Source organism: Harpia harpyja, chromosome 7 (assembly GCF_026419915.1).
Source record: "Harpia harpyja isolate bHarHar1 chromosome 7, bHarHar1 primary haplotype, whole genome shotgun sequence".
Classification (NCBI taxonomy): Eukaryota; Metazoa; Chordata; class Aves; order Accipitriformes; family Accipitridae; genus Harpia; species Harpia harpyja.
This window is the reverse complement of record NC_068946.1, coordinates 43,366,832-43,381,309: the sequence shown is the minus strand read 5'-3', so window position 1 is coordinate 43,381,309 and position 14,478 is coordinate 43,366,832. Positions and strand designations below refer to the sequence as shown.

The 14,478-nt window shown below is 41.0% G+C and overlaps 1 protein-coding gene across 1 annotated transcript in view; it reads right to left on the bottom strand.

The window, feature by feature from the left end:
• The window catches only part of RALB (RAS like proto-oncogene B), a 53,183-nt gene extending 41,060 nt beyond the window's left edge, over nucleotides 1-12,123 (bottom strand). Inside the window, exon 1 of the mRNA XM_052792141.1 lies at nucleotides 12,011-12,123. The gene's annotated coding sequence lies outside the window, so the exon portion shown is untranslated. The remainder of the gene's footprint in view (nucleotides 1-12,010) is intronic.
• Between the last annotated feature and the right edge of the window lie 2,355 nt (nucleotides 12,124-14,478).

The window sequence follows — 14,478 nt, the reverse complement described above, 5'->3', positions numbered from 1 at the left end:
ATTTTGGACATATAGATTAATTACAGTTTTGGAAAGCAATGGTGTTGACACCTTTGGGCTTGAAATATGCTGTATCAACAGATTTGAATATGTTCACAGTTGTAGGGATTTTTTCAATTCTAGATGTCATGTTCACATATTTCACCCCTGTAATAATGGACTTTTCCCACTGGTGACTCAGAGGAAATAGTCTCTCCACCTAGTCTTTCACAGAATAAAACACAGTAGTTCCCCAAACTTTTCACTGAAAGAAATTGCTATTGTAGAGCAAGAATTTAATGCAACCCAAATAGTAGCATAAATATATGATCAAATTGAATTTCTTGTATCTTGTGACCTTGTTTGAAACTGTTGTGACCTCACTAGTTATAGTTGTGCCTGGTTTGGGAACCACTGCTTTTTACACTGTTAAATAGCAGATGCATTTCTGAGTCATATTAGTAGCCTATAGCACAAGGCAGCATAGAGTCAGCATGTCCTGAAGAGAATACTAGGGTTATTTATTGTTTGTATAGGCATCACTGGCCTCCTCTCCCCTTCAATCTTTGTATCAAGAGCTATGACCATATTCCGTTCCAGTGATTTCAGCACCAAATCTGGATTTACAGTGGGATGACAGAGTAGAATTTGACTGCTATTCAGGCAAAGCTAATTTGTATTGTAAAATTACTTCTTGTTTCCTTCTTGATCTTCACTGATTTGCATAAAGTTACAGACATGTATAATGCCTTAAAGGTGCATAAAAACAAATGCCCTTTCCCTGCAGAGATTACAATCAACAATAAGAAATAAAAACACAATATAAAGAACTACTGCCAGGAGGCAATAGATTTTTTCCATGGACTACGCTTTTCTATGGGACATGCATGCCCTTAGTAATTCTTAATCTACAATCAGTCCAGGTTAAGTACTCTGTTTCTTTTAAAGATGTAAATAGCAACGCCTAGTGGATTAGCATAGAAACACTTTATGGAAGAAATGCATCTTAGGAAGGATTTGAATGAAGATAGCATTGTGATTTCTTCCAAAAGACTTATCAGAAAAGAATTTACAGCAGAGAAGAATAGCTCCTGCCTTTTCATCACAGCTACTTTCTGAAAAACACATATTGAAGAGAGATAAGGAAACTTTCTTGTAGACTATTCCTATTATCAAATAGCAACTTCACTCCACCCTTCCCTTGTATTTGGCTTCATACAGAGTGCCTGGAGCTGCAGTTTTGTTCCAAGACTACCCTCAGAAAAATCCCCTGCCATTATCAGACATGCTAACAAAACAAAGAAATGTATACTTCTTCCAAAGAGGAAAAATGTAATTAACTGCCATCTATCAAAATCAGGAGAGGTACCCCTTTAGCTTGACTGAAAGTTAACGTAGCTTTCCTCTGTACTGTAACTGGCTGCATGTGCTGAAACCATGGACACATCCAGTAGCACTGTTCTTCAGGCAGAAGTTTCAGCTGAGATTTACATCCATCTCAATTACTTAGAGTCTCCCTGAAGATAAAGTAATTGTTTCAACTTGTATTTAAGTGAGAGCTCTCAGTTTTGGTAACTTACTTAGATTATGTTAAAATTAAGACGATACTGTAATTCTTTCCATTGGCTTTTAATCTTATTTGCTCAGAATGGTGCCTGTTCCCACTAGCGAAAGAGCTTTGCTATTGACTCCAAGGACAGCAACTTCTTTTCAGTCCCCATCAGCACTATGCTTGCACTGAAGGAAGATAGGACCCAGAACCTGCTGAATGTACTTACTTGAATAAAAAGCCTGCAAGATTAACCCATAGGTCCTGTATCCTTGTACGCATATAGAATTCACACTTAGTGAAATTATTTCCATAATTACAAGAAACTCATAATTCCTGCACTTGTGTGGGGAAATTGAGTAATGTATCACATGCAGATGGCCAAAGAAAAGAGAGACACAAATACAATACAAAGAATAGAAATACAAAGAAATGTATTGTCATACATTCCTTCCTGGTGAGTGATACCCTACAGCAACATTAAGCGTATTAATAGGATAGTCAAGCCCTAGAGTCTGCATGAGTCAGATCCCAATTTAAGGACAGGCCATTGAGATGACAATCAATAGCAGCTCAGGACTGTGTTTTAATACCTCCTACCATTCACACATTCATACTTGGACAGTGAAGCATGCTTGGGGGGTAGGCTGAGTGGGGCAATAGGCTGCAGGGGAACCCTACTGTCCCCTGCTCCCTACTACTCCCCTTGCCCGTCCAAACAAGCAGCAAATGAGAGTGGCAGTGGTGGAGGAGTGCTGCTGTTCTTACCTGCCCAACAAGGAGATAAGGCAGCAGGCTATGTCGGAATGTTTTCTTTCACACATCCAAGCGCTCACAAACTCATTCAGACAGAAGCACAGCAACAACTCATCTGTATCAGGGTCTTGCTCACCTCTCAGAAGCATGGGCAAGAATCATCCTCCCTCCTTTCCTTCTCTTTGGGATGAGGCAGCAGCTTGCTCCTTGGAATTTCCATAGTAAAGGTGGTTCAAGCCAGACAGAAGATCCTACAGACCAGATTTGGCCAGTGGGCTGCATGTTGAACCATGCTGGTGAAGAATTTTCCAAAGTAATCTGTGTCAGCCTGACTACATCCACTGACCGTGCTGTGAGTTTGGCCAATGCTAAGAGCTTTTGGAAATCACTGTCTATATCTGGACATCAAGGCTCTTACTCTATCCTCAGTCTTTGTGCAAACCTTCTCTTTGCAATAGGACACTCTGCTCGTAGCAGGCCTACACAATCCTATCTCTAGACTTTCAGACACTGGGCAACATTATAAAGGAAATTGTCATCACCCAAGAACTTAACACACAGCTCATGGCTTTTGGAGTCATCAGCCCTTACTAGAAACAGAGACCAGTATGAACAAGCTGAAGAATTATATTGAACTCATAATCCTGACAACTGTAGCCAGTTTTATTTTTCCTTGATTACCTCATTTGTTGCCACAACTTTCCATTCCGGAACAGAAACTCAGTGGAGAAAGCATGGCATTAGGAATTTAGTAACTTAACTGCAGCCTTAACACTAGTTCCTATGTACCATGGCAACGTGGAGATGGTTGCACAGTATTATGAAGGGAGGAGTTCTGCATCACAGTGCTGAGGTGGGAAAAGCGCAGTTTATGATTGTGACTGATACTGTGTTGCTACAGTGTAGTTATAGTAAGAAAAATGCTGTAACCTAAATGTTTCTGTCAGTTGGGAATACACCTTGTTTGTAAGACTACAAGAGTAGAAGGAATGTCCATCACTCAAGTTTGAAAGGTGCCTTGAGTAAAACCAGGGTCTTGGCTGACTGAGACTGAGACAACCAGGACTGAAGGAGGTTGGCATTTAGATCACAGTAGTAGCAAAACTAGATGACAAAGCAGAGCTTTCAAAAGTCTCTCAGATGGAAAAGGTTTGGGCCAGAAAGGAAGTGAGAAGAATGGAGGGTGCTGCTTACTAAGGGGAGGAGATAGGAAACAATGATGCTATTGTGGCAGCAGAGCTGATGAATGTCAGAGAAGATAAGCTCCAATTTGCATGCATTCAAAACACTCATGCAAAGTTGGTGATTTTTTAGTGAAAGACTAGGGCCAAGGGACATTGGGGCCAGGGAGTTTGCTGTATTTATACAAATTGTAATCTACAGTGCTTTAGTTTTTCAAGTGAAAACCAGTGCCTTCAGCAAATTTATGCAAAGGATATCTGCTTTGCATTAGACTTGCCATGTGCTTTCTGAAGAATTAGCTATAAACCTTAAGATCTGCACTGTACAGGAAGCTCTGGGAAGGGTCTGTCCAAGCTATGGTGTCTGGAGAACTCATTGATGGACATGAAACAGGCAGCAAGGCTGTCAGGTCTAACTCTAGCCAAGAGATACTAAGCAGAATATTTCCACCTTGAATACATGCTTTTGTGGCCCCCAGTTGAAGAACTGTGCCCAGTCTTTAACCAGACACAAGAGTCCCAAGGGTGTGGGACCATAGCTGGGTCTTGCGAAATTAATGGGGGGGGAGCCCTACAGGAGGAACCATGTTAAATTTCTTTTACAGAAGTTGCTTATACAAACCTATCTCCTAGGAAACAGTATTTGTCTACATTAACATTCTTTACCTAGTACTCGATATATAGAATGTGCCTAGGTTCACTGCTGTTTAGATTTCCCTCCTTTAGCATTCCTACAGCTTGCCAGAATGTCTGCTTCTGCAGAAACAAAGGTTAATTAAACACATCCGCCCATTAGAGCAAGGAGTGAACATTACAATCTGGCCCAGAGCTACCTTCTTCAGCTGTCAGCACTGAAAGACACTTGGAACCACAAATTAATCCTCAAGCAAAACTAGTTTCAGCAGAAACTGCTTGTTTTATTGAACAGAGAAGTCCTTCCCTATATTTACAGTTTCAGCTTGTACTTGGCTTGCTGTACCTAGTTCCAGCAAGAAACATTCTAGTGGCATTTTGCAAGTTGCATGGTCCAAGATTCTTGGATCTTTGCAACGCCATGGTTAACACATAATAAGGAATGTTGGAAAAAAAAGTGCCTTGCCTGCATTGCTAACTCCACCTTTTATAATTAATGTAATTTAAGGTAACTGATACTGGGGTTTTTTGTTACTTGTGGCATTCCTTAGCATTGTACCTTTCACCGTGCTTGCATAATGACACTGGACTGGCCAACTCCCTCATGATACATTTCTTTTCACTTTCTTTTCTGTTTAATTTTCTGGCTCTAATGTATAAGCACCATATTACCACAAATGCTTTCTCAATTCTGGGAATCAAATCTACATAATAATATATATTAATTATATTATTTCTTCAGAGTAGCACTATGGCTGTACCTCTGTTTCCCTCTCACTGTCATACGGGGAATGAAGGCAGACAGCATATACCTTTCACAAACGTGTACTGTTACCATACCTATAATTCCCACTGCTTCAAGAACTGACATTCCTAAAATGTTTTCTTTCTGTGCTGAATCAACAGAACAAGGCTACAATAGACCTATTAAAGAGCAGTGACCAGTAATGCGATTACTAAGGTAGGCAGGACACACTGAGGTTTTTGCTGAAAGTAGGATCTTAAATAAAGTTAATTATGTAAAATAGCATGACGTCTACTTAATCGTAAAGGCTGGCTTGTTTTCTATTCTCTTCAGTAATAGATGAAGCAAGTATAACTCTACATCCAAAATTCAAGGCCTGTATTTTGTCAGAGCTCTTCTCAAATGTGATACTGTATTATGCATCCTCCATTCTCATTCAGATTATCCACAAGCAATTTCTCATTTTCTTAGGCTGACTCATTCTTCATACCTATTAGCTGAATCGTTGCTGAAAATGATTCTCTGCTCATGAACTGTATGTGCATGTATTTAATTTCTACTGTTTGGGTTAGTTTTGATCAGACGCACAGACCACAAAGTCTTCTTTCTATTCCCAATCTGGAAGAGAACACCTAGGCACATCATAATTTCAAACCCTGTTTTTCATAAATATCATCTAATGTTTTATTAACATTTTCAGCTTCTCAAACATTATTACCATTACATTTGATGGGTTAATAATAGGAACTATGGATAAAACTACACATAAGTGAAGAGCAGCAGAACTATTTTCAATTATTTGCATTGCTTTCTTGGGTTTGGTTTCAAAGTCTGTGAAAGTCACAGAAGTGTCATCTTTGTCCACTTTGTACTGGACAACTCCTGCCTGGTTTTAAAAAACTCCCTTGAAAGGCAGCATCTCTAGCCCTGATAGATGGGCGCAGACACAGTGCTGTCTTGCAAACTGCTCATCACTTGGCATCAGGCCATTTTCTGAAGTCTGTGAGAAAAACATCTTAGTCTCTAACAGAAACTGGAATGGAAGTTGGAGAAGTACTCCGACCGATATTGGACAGTTCATCACTGATGACAGAGCCCTAGTGGCAAAGTGTAAAATATGCTCATAGTTAACATTTTAAGGAGAAGATAAACCCAAAAGGAAAACAACATGGTAAACTAGAGTTATTGACCCCAGAGAGGAAACTGAACGGCCTTCTTGGAACATCTCTCCTTGGCTTGTTACCTGGAACCTTCTGTCTAGCCTCCAATTCAGTAGGCAAATCTGACTCTTAATGTGGCAATTAAGTTGGAAGGCTGCATGCACAGCAATGCCCTAATTCATTACATATGGCAAAAGTCTTTATAAAAATCTTGGAGCTGACCACAGCTGCTTGTCTCACACACACCAAAAATACTATATGATACAAAGCATTGTATAAGGCTGTGTAACAGACAGCTGTGTCTATATCCAGGTTTAATAGGGAGCAAGCCATGGTAATATTATTTCTTCATTCCCTCTCCTGAGCCTCTTTCAGTCTTATGCCTACTCTGGGCCATTTATTCTTTCCTATACTGAAGAACACTGTCAAACAGGTAAGATAGTGAGGATTGGAGAAATTTGTATATGTCCTATCAGTATAAACAAATATGTGGACTATACTCAGAAAAGCTATAAAGCTGCTGGAGCATACCATTAGCCTGAACACAGGTGCTATTCATTTCAACATGTTTGCAAAGATTGCACCTCTTTATGTACCAGTTTATTCAGAGATGACACAGCATATAGTTCAGAACTGCACTTCTAAGCAGATATTTTTTAAGACGCAATTGCTCTTTTGTGCTTCAGGCTACATTTTCATTTAGTCATAACAGCGTAACCAGCAGTCTATCTTTTGCTTTCTGTGGGGCAATAACTTTACTATGCTCCATTAATTAAAACTGTGGGTATTATGAAGTGGAATGGCTGTTGAGAGTCTGAAAAAGAGCATTGCTACATTGACAGCAAAGATGTTGCTGTGAGTTTGAAATGCATTCCTTATTTTGGCGGGGGGAGATCTGCTTGAGTGTGTTTTTGAAGTTCAGGATTACTGTAAACAAGACATATTCAGCTGATATCTGAAGCAATATCTGAACAAGAAAGACTAAAAAAGTCCTAAGCAAGGAAAACTTTTGCAAGTATTTCAGCTGCTTAGGTGATTAAAACATAATACTCCAACATGAAATTGAGAAGAATTATTTTAATAATTTAAGGAGTTCATTCAACTTTAGAGTTAAGTCTGGTTTGATGATTAAAATACAGGGCAAGGAACCAGAAGACATAAACTCTATTTTCAGCATTAGCACTGACTCACAGTGTGATATTAAGCAAGTCACTTAATTTAACTGTCTCACTCTCTGTCTCACCTATAAAATGAGGGAACCTACCTCACAAGTTCTTTGTGAGATTAATTAATTGGACATTTGCTGCACACCTAACGTTTCTTGGATGTAAGGTGGTGGAAAGTTTATTATTAAACACATATATAAACAGGATACAAGAGCAGAGCTGGGTGGTTTCTATAAAGGAAACTCACATATCTTTCATCTTTGAATTTTTTAAGCATGACAACAAAATAATTCACTATAGGACCTGTTGGTCACCAACGCAAGTGAGCTAATCTGTGACATCAAGATTGGGGGCAGCCTGGGCTGCAGTGACCATCACTGGGGTAGTGTGCAGTCCTGAGGGATATGGGTCAGGCAAGGAGTAAAGTCAGGACCCTGAATTTTAGGAAAGCAAAATCCAAGGAGTTAGTCAGTAGGACCCCGTGGGAAACTGCCCTCAGGGACAAGGGAGCAGAACAGAGCTGGCAGATCTTTAAGGATGCTTTCCACAGAGCACAAGAGCTCTCGATCCCCAGGTGTAAGAAATCAGGAAAGGAAGGCAAGAGACCAGCATGGATGAGTCAAGACCTGCTGGTCAAACGAAACGGCAAGAAGGAAATGCACAGGCAGTGGAAGCAGGGACAGGTATCCTTGGGAAGAGTATAGGGGTGCTGCCTAGTTGTGTAGAGATGTGGTCAGGAAGGCCAAGGTGCAGCTGCAGCTGAACTTGGTAAGGGATGCAAAGAATAATAAGAAGGGCTTCTACAGGTATGTCAGCCAGAAAAGGAAGGTCAAAGAAAGCATACCCCCCCCCCCCCCGCCCCGATGAACAAGACTGGCAAACTGGTAACAACAGAGGAGGAGAAGGCTGAGGTACTCAACAACTTTTTGCCTCAGTCTTCACTGGCAATCTCTCTTCCCACACCTCTTGAGTGGATGGGCTGCAGGACAGGGACTGGAGGAGCAAAGTTCCACCCACTGGAAGAGAAGATCAGGTTCATGACCACCTGAGGAACCTGAACACGCATAAGTCTATGGGACCTGACAAGATGCATCCCAGAGTCCTGAGGGAATTGGCTGATGTAGTTGCCAAGCCACTGTCCATGATATTTGAAGAGTCATGGCAGTCAGGTGAGGTCCCCGGTGACTGGAAAAAGGGAAACATTGCACCCATTTTTAAAAAGAGTAGAAAGGAGGACCCTGGAAACTACTGACCTGTCAGCCTCACGTCTGCCTGGGAAGATCAGGGAACAGATCCTCCTAGAAGCCATGCTAAGGCACATGGAGGACAGGGACGTGACTCCACACAGCCAGCATGGCTTCACCATGGGCAAGTCCTGCCTGACCAACCTAGTGGCCTTCTGTGATGGAGGGACTACATCAGTGGACAAGGGAAGAACTATGGATGTCATCTATTTGGACTTTTGTAAGGCCTTTGACACGGTCCCCCACAACATCCTTCTCTCTAAATTGGAGAGACGTGGATTTGATGGGTGGACTGTTCGGTGGATGAGGAATTGGTTGGATGGTTGCATCCAGAGGGTAGTGGTCACTGGCTCAATGTCCAGATGGAGACTGGTGACAAATGGTGTCCCTCAGGGGTCTGTATTGGGACCAGTACTGTTTAATATCTTCATCAACGACATAGACAGTAGGATTGAGTGCACCCTCAGCAAGTTTGCAGACAACACCGAGTGGTGCGGTTGACATGCCTGAGGGATGGGATGCCATCCAGAGGGACAGGGACAAGCCTGAGAAGTGGGCCCATGTGAATCTTGTGAACACCTCTCCTATGAAGAAAGACTGAGAGAGTTGGAGTTATTCAGCCTGGAGAAGAGAAGGCTCCAGGGCGACCTTATAGCAGCCTTCCAGTACCCAAAGGGGGCTTTGAAAGAAAGATGGTGTCGTGGTTTAACCCCAGCCAGCAACTAAACACCACGCAGCCGCTCACTCACTCCCCCCCACCCAGTGGGATGGGGGAGAAAATCGGAAAAGAAGCAAAACCCGTGGGTTGAGATAAGAACGGTTTAATAGAACAGAAAAGAAGAAACTAATAATGATAATGATAACACTAATAAAATGACAACAGTAATAATGAAAGGATTGGAATGTACAAATGATGTGCAGTGCAATTGCTCACCACCTGCCGACCGACACCCAGCCAGTCCCCCCAGCGGCCATTCCCTGCCCCCCACTTCCCCGTTCCTATACTAGACGTGAGGTCCCATGGTATGGAATACACCGTTGGCCAGTTTGGGTCAGGTGCCCTGGCTGTGTCCTGTACCAACTTCTTGTGCCCCTCCAGCTTTCTCGCTGGCTGGGCATGAGAAGCTGAAAAATCCTTGAGTTTAGTCTAAACACTACTGAGAAACAACTGAAAACATCAGTGTTATCAACATTCTTCGCATACTGAACTCAAAACATAGCACTGTACCAGCTACTAGGAAGACAGTTAGCTCTATCCCAGCTGAAACCAGGACAGATGGGGACAAACTTTTTAGCAGGGCCTGTTGAGATAGGACAAGGGGCAATGGTTTTCCCCTAAAAAAGGGTAGATTTAGACTAGATATAAGGAAAAAAATTTTTACAATGAGGGTGGTGAAACACTGGAACAGGTTGTCCAGAGGGGTGGTAGATGCCCCATCCCTGGAAACACTCGAGGTCAGGTTGGAAGGGGCTCTGAGCAACCTGATCTAGATGAAGATGTCCCTGCTCATTGCAGGGAGGTTGAACCAGATGACCTTTAAAGCTCCCTTCCAACCCAAACTATTCTATGATTCTAAAACTGTGGGTGAAGCCCTTGAAATGAGTTTATGAATTGAAAAAAAGTGTAGCCACAAACTAGACAGACCAAACTATAACTAAGAATAAAAATACATTGTCATTCTTCAGCAGAGCACACAATTAAAAGACTAGGGTGAGTTTTTCTCTCCTATGATGTATATGCAAATTTACATCTAGGGGAAGTGAAAGTGGCAGATTTAAATCTGGAGAAAGGAAACAATAATGTTTCTTTAAAAACCTACAGCTTTTACTGAAGTCATTGGTACATGACATTGTTGGAACCAAGATCTCAGTGAATTCAAGAAACAAATATTGACATGGAAATGTGAATATCCACTGTGATATTCTATGAAATGAAACAATTAAAAACGCCTCATGTTGCACAGTACAAGTCAACTAATAGCTGATAGGCATCTAAAAAAATCTCCTGTGAAGCCTGTTTGACAGCTGATCACTCTGGACTTACTTGCAACTGTATCAGAAGCACCTAGTGTAGGTCACTGTCAGAGGCAGAACTCTGGAGTAGGTGGACTAATGGTCACCTCTAGTACAGCAATCTCGATGCTACTGAGGCTAGGCCGAGCAGCACCCGAGCACAACTTTAGCATCCTTCTACTCTTACCATAATCATGTTGTAGAAAATGGCAGGTTTGTTCTGTCATAAAATTAACTACATCAGCAACAGAAGAGGGTCTGGCAACTTTTAACTGAAGAGTTTTTAACTCACAGTGCAGTTGAGCAGATAACAAAAAGCAGTGATTTTTACTAACACTGTGCTGTGAGCCTGTGAATGAGCTGATCAAAACCACAGTAAGCAAAGAAAAAATGGATAAAGTGGGATGATCAATGACATATATTCAAAGTTTATATGTTTCCCGTACAGTGGCTTGCCTCGCCAAAGAAGGTTTGGGGAAAGGACACAACTTATTTGCACGTTTCTGAAGCCAGTTATTGTTATCTTAAACATTCACAGAAATATCACTACTGCTTTCTGTTGGTTCCATTCAAAACAGAGTGAGGCTTTATGTAAAGCATGGTCATAAGTCTTTTACAACTTTGGAATGAAGTTGGTGTTTGGTACTCTACCGGGGCAACACACAGAGGAAAATTTAGATGTTCTATCCTTTTAAAAGCAACTTTCTAGGTTAATAAATAACTTCTACAATATCATTTGGTAGATAAAAATGCAAGCCGATTATTCACTTTCATTGTGACATTTTTTACACTGAGAATTCTGGCCCATATGAAGTTATTCATATGCTATAAATATAACTATAAATATATTATTGTTATATATAACAAGTTTCTACTAAATTAGCATTGCAGAGGCATCTAGGCAAAACCTTAGGCCCTCCACCAAGAATGGCAGAGCCTTTAGCTCTGCGTTTCAGAGCTAAAGACCAAGATGGAGAAGTGCAGAAGTAACACCACCACGGGTTATGTAGTTATACTAAAAAGAATCAATGACTCACTGTTAATGTTTGCTTGGCCTGTGTGCTTTAGGGATGAGTGGAGATTAGTGCAGAAAACTAGTTCTTTTATTCTCCTTTTATTTTGCTTATTACTAGGTAGTACTAGTGCATTCATTAAGTCAAGCAAGTTTAAGAATAAACAAGAGGTGCTTGTCATCCAGCATTAATACAATGCCACATGCTCACACAGAGCTGCTTGTGTATACATTTTAGCAGCTGTTTCTTCCTGTTTGTCCACAGCGAATGGGTACGTTGCCTTGCACAGTACCTGTACCTTGGCCCTTTCCTACACCTAGCCCACACCTTTAATCCAGTCTGTGCACCCCGAGAGCCTCCCACGTTGCTGCTATCCATTTTCTCACCCCAGCTGGGCCAGGAATCTCCTTTCTCTTCTCACTTCAGTGGTGGATAATGACAGCGACTTCTCCTTTCACTTGTATTTTTGTCCCTAACTGCACATACATGTAAACAGATAGAGAAGTGATCTGTCTCCAATGCAACTTTACAAGCTAGATATAGATTGTTTGCTTTCTTAGCTGATACTCACTGTGCTTAAAGGGTCGTTTGTCCTAGAGCAGCAATTTCTTAAGGAGTATGAATAAGGCAGGCAGGCGGACGATGGCAGAAGCAGCTCCACTACAGTATTACAGACCAATTCACATGATGACTCTAGCTGGACTCCTCCTAGTGCCTCAGAAAGCTGAAAGAAAAGGGAAGGGCTCAGGATATGATATCATGCGCTCATTCTAAAAACAAGGAAACTGTTGTAGATGATTGAAAAAGTAACAGCTTAAAAATTCCTGAATGGCCAATAACAGAAAATTATTTCTCTGCTTTACCTTTCCAATCATCTCCCATGAAAAGTTTCAATAATACCAGTGACAAACTTAGAAAACAATATTTACATCATTGCTACAACTAGCCTAAGAGCTGTATTACAGCCGAGCCACCTCAGAGCATTGCTTAGTGTTGCCTGGTGTTGTCTGTTGTCTGTGCTTATGTCAGATCTTAAGCTTTGAGCTTGTTACCAGGTCTGTTCAGGCAAATACACCAGTCCCCGGCATAGCTGGTTCTGCAGCCACAGTTGGGTTTGCGTAAGCAACAAGGACCCAGGTGTATTCACTTCTTGGCAGTACCCTGACTTGGTTATTGCCTTTTTCAATGAAAGTAAAATCTTCTAAAGCATCTAAGTGACTTAGGAATCCAATTAATATTTTCTAAAGCAATGTAAGCAAACAGGATTGTAAATCTCATGGAAAGTCAATGTGATTTTTTGCAGATTTGCTGGGGTAAGTTTTACTCCTTAGATCCCTTTCTAATTGCAAGCCTGCTTTAGAAATAATAATCCATGTACAGGACTATATTATTATAAATTTATTTCCCAGGTCATCGTTTACAGCCTTTAAAAAAGAAATTAATAAACATTTGAAACAAAGCAGATGTCCTAACTCAGCACAATTGTTCTTAACCTGAATTTAGCTTTGAAGTTTGCTGTTTCTATTTCAGATCCAAAGAAGCACCCGCATGCCTGGAAGCTTGTCTGTTCTTCCAACTTTATCAATTGGTCTAATAAGTAAAAGTCACTCATTTTTCTCTCAAGTTGTCAGGATATTTTTGTTTCTGTTATAATCCCATAAAAAAGTCTCAGAGGAAAATTTAGCACAGCCTTCAAGCACACAGCATTTTTATGTTGTGTTTGGAATTGCTAAATTCTCTGTTATGGCAGTCATTGTGCTTGCCTTTCAGATTTCTTTTTTGTGTTAAAAATCTTCTGTGATTTTTTTCATGTAATTCATCCCAGATTCAGCATTAAGGCCACCCACGAGTGATATATTATAGTTTACCATCATTTTCAAGCTCCTGTATTGGCTTTTGGTTTAATGGCTTGGATTTGGGGGAACTTTTTATCATATTAAAGCTGTTTGGCGATTTGGCATTTTATGTTTCAGTATTTGTCAGTACCCTTCTACTGAGCTATACAACAGGGTGTTGCTCTTGCAGCTCTATTGTTTAAAAAGAAATATTTTGCTGCCAGATTTCTTGTTCTATTTGTGCCCTTTGTTACTGGACTTTCAATTTCAGGAACTTGTTCTGTTTAAGAGGATAGTGGAAGAACAATACTTTATAATATAATATTTATAAAACAGATGCTGGTATTATCAATGCTTGTTTATCCAGTAGTGATGTGTCTCCCAAATAAACCAGCAGTAGCAGTAAAATAAACTGGAACACAGAACCATTTTCTTCATAAAGATTCTAGGGATTTTTTAACTACTTGGACTTCTGAATCAAGGATCTTTAGTTGTTCTGTGTAGTAAAGGGTAGCGACATCTCAAATTGGGCAAACATAAATTGTTTGTGAGGTTGAGGAGTGTGAATTAAGATCACTAATACATTCCCTTTTGTAGAATTTGGGAAGTCCTCCTCAAAAACTGGGATGCTGTTTACATTTACATTTCTGTTTCTCTGCTTTCACTTTGATTTTTAGCAGTACTATAAAACCTACATAGGTGATCACCTGGATTTGAGAAGATTTCCCACAACAGCATAGACTTGTCACAGCTCCGCGTTTGATTTGGACATTTCACGTATTCACACACTGGAACGCAAACCATACTCTTAAACGGTCAGAGGATGAGGGAGCTGGAACTGCTGCTTGCCCTGAAGGGAGCAGGGGTACCTCTGCTCTGTACCTACTCCTCTCTGGCCCCCCCAACAAGGTTACTCTACGGCACGCATCTGGCTGCAGCACCTGGCTCATTGCTCAGCCCAAGCTCTGAGGAGGTGGGGTACTGCCTGCATCGTGCTCCTAATCTGAATCTGCAGGAAATAAAACAGATGGTACACTGGAATATTCCTGCTGAGGATATTCTGAAGACAACACACACATTAGTAACCAGGCCTTGAGTCCAGACAGATGAAGCAAGCCTAGACTAACCACAGACATGTTGTTGTTGATTCTCTTCTTGGTTCTCTACTGATTTTAACATCCATCTGACTTCATCCTGAATTACT